The 3,173-nt window shown below is 40.9% G+C and overlaps 1 pseudogene; it reads left to right on the forward strand.

Moving 5' to 3' along the window:
- Positions 1-1,364: 1,364 nt before the first annotated feature.
- LOC140523022 (cyclin-K pseudogene) lies at positions 1,365-2,951 on the forward strand (annotated as a pseudogene).
- Positions 2,952-3,173: the final 222 nt, after the last annotated feature.

Below are 3,173 nucleotides of genomic sequence, written 5' to 3' on the forward strand. Positions count from 1 at the left end.
TCAACAGAGCTGAGTAGCAGGGAGAAGAGGAGCTGAAAGAAAGCAACAAAGCCAGTGAAACTGAGAATCTTGCAGATGCTGAGCCCAGCTGGCTAGAGACGGGCAGACTCTGCAGCTGATGCTGAGCTGAGAACAGGAAAGCCGTAGATGCTGGGAGCTGATTGGAGAAAGCAGCATGCTCTTTTGTGTGAAGAGCTGGGAGAAAAAGGTTGTCCTGCTCTCCATCTCTATCTCCAGCTCAAGAGAGGGGAGACCTCTTAAAGGTTGTCCTATGTTGTCCTTTATTCTCCTCTATGGCTCAAGAAGGGAAAATTCCCCGAAGCCTATAGAGAGTCAACCTAAATAGTTTTCCAGATGTCCCAATCAGAGGAAACTGCTTTTCACTGAAAGAGTGCCATACTGCCTCAGCAGTGTCTAACAAGGGAGTCATGGTGGGAAGCTATGCAGATCTCAGAGCGTATTACTGCTTCGGAAGCCTGAGCATCTCAGAGAAGCAGCTTGGCACTGACTATCTCAAAGGATTCCTAGAATATACTCCTTCCTCACCCCTGCCTCATAGAGTCATTCTCTTTAAGACACAAATCAAGCATCATCTTCTGCATGAAGCCTTTTATCTTTCCAATCCCACCCCCCAACTACTAATACCTCTCATCCAAACTACCTTGTATGAACTGACTTTAGATACCTTTGTATTTATTCATTTTACATTTATGCATGAGTATTTATGTGTGCTCTTATTGTCTCTCATTTGAATATAAATACATTGAGAGCAAGGATTACATCATTCTCTATTCTTACATCCCCAGTACCTAGCTCAGTTCTTGGTATTTATGCAGGTATTTAATAAATACTTGTTCATTGATGAACTCTTCCAGAAGGAGAATGGAAAGACTTAGAAGAGGAGCAGGTGATGTGTAGTTGCATACTGTTCCCTAAAGAGACCACAGACATCTAGTTCTGTAGTCCAAAATTGTGATTTGCCTCAGATACTTTGGTTTCTTTATATAACTCACTGCTAGGTTTCTATAAGCTTGTGCCCACTTTTTCTCCTGTCCTCCAAAAGACACTGGGAAATGGTGATTGGTAAAAGAATGAGCTAGGTTTGTGGGTAGACTGTTAGGCTTTGATTATCCCTATTTTTGCCTTCTATTAAGTAAATGCTATGGATGATGATTCTTGCTTTTGCCTTCCCACTTAGTAAATGTTTTATGTTTAGGACTTAATGGTCACATTTCCCCCAAATAGGATGCTGTGCTCCATTTCGCCCTGAGTGATGAGAGATGTCCTAAATAGGCTTTCATGAGGTTACAGAATTCTGACACTTTCTGGAAACCTTTTGAATAAAGACAAGTTGATTTCAACAAATGAAGGAGAATAAAGAAAATTCCAGCCCTTCAGTAACTTCAGCAAACCTGGACTACACAAAACCATGCTGGTACTGGGATGAAAACATGTACCTCCTTGGAGGTACATGACACATGTACCTCCAAGGATAGAAGGACAGGATCCAACTCCAAAAATCTGGTACCACTAAGAGGGTTCCAAGTTCATCTTTGATGTAGGAACACATTCGGGACTACACAATTATACTCTGACTACTAAAATAATTTATTTTCATCACTTCTATATGTTTCAATCAATTTCCAAAATAGGTGACAGGATTGTGTGGTCTCTTTCTGGTAGGGAAAATAGAAGAAACTCCTAAAAAAAAAAAGGTAAAGATGTTATCAAAACAGCTTGTAGCTTATTAAACAATTTACAATTTGGTCAGTTTGGAGATGACCCATAGGAAGAAGTTATGGTTCTAGAAAGGATCTTATTACAGACCATAAATTTCGATTTGCAAGTGGAACATCCCTACCAATTCCTCCTCAAATATACCAAACAATTCCAAGTTATAAAAACAAAATTCAAAAACTGGATCAAATAGCATGGACATTTGTAAATGACAGCTTGCGGATTATATTATCACTACAATAGGAATCTGAGATCATAGCAGTCACAATTCTATACTTAGTAGGCAATTTATGCAAATTTGAAATACAAGAATGGACATCAAAACCAATGTACAGAGATGGTGGGACCACTTTGTTCAGACTATACCTGTTGATTTACTAGAAGACATCTGCCACCAGATTCTGGATTTCTATTCACAAGTTAAATAGCAAATGCCTCATCATACTTCTCATCAGTTACAGCAAGCACCATCTCTTAAGTGCCCTCAATACAAATCCCAGCAACCTCAAAGTTATGAACAGTCACAGCCACAAGAGAAAGAGTCCCAGCAAACAACACAGGAGCAGCAATAGCATCAAACATAACCATCCAAGAAACCGTCTCCTCACCTTCACCCACCCAGGCGGGTTAAACAACGAGTAGTTGTTTCTCCTAAGGAAGACAACAAGGAAATCTAAAATCCCCAAAATTGAGACTACCCACCCATCAATACTCCCTGTAATTTGTCTCCAGAACATAAGCCAACCCTCCCAGCTGCAGTTTCAATGGGAGAAGGAGAAGAGACTGATACAGTGGAGGCTGCAGATCTACCAGAAGTCCAAATTCCTCCTCCAAGTCATTCTGCCCTGGTACATTAGCTACCTCATCTTCCTCACCACTCCCATGCTCACCACCTTCCAGCTATATCACTGGGATGTCAACTAGAAATTCTTGCATATTAAGACATCCATAATGAAGACAGAAGCACTAGCCTTTGAGGCTCTGCCTCCAGCATATACTTGCCTTACCACCTTGATGTACATCTTCCTAACTCCCATTGCTGTCCCACCTCCCCCAGCATCATTTCCACTAGCCAACATCCCCCATCAAACCCTGGATATCCTCTCCCACCAACATACAACCCCAACTTTCCATCTCCAACTTATGCTGTTTCTCCCCTTTCAGGGCTTGATGCCATTTGCCAGTTACACTTCTATAGCTGTGCCCTAAAGTGAGTAACCCCCAGTGCCATCTCTCATCCCCCTATTTAGCATTCCTCCTTTGGGGAAGATTGGGATGTACATCTTGGATGACATAACATGATGCCTCTTCTCTCCCTTACTTTATTTTTAATCAAAACTATTTTTCACTGTTTTTTAAAAATCACTTACCTTTAAAGTATAGTTTAAATAGCAAAATAGTTAAACAGCAGGATACCTTGTATAATGCTAGACAGT

Source organism: Notamacropus eugenii, chromosome 2, assembly GCF_028372415.1.
Source record: "Notamacropus eugenii isolate mMacEug1 chromosome 2, mMacEug1.pri_v2, whole genome shotgun sequence".
Lineage (NCBI taxonomy): Eukaryota > Metazoa > Chordata > Mammalia > Diprotodontia > Macropodidae > Notamacropus > Notamacropus eugenii.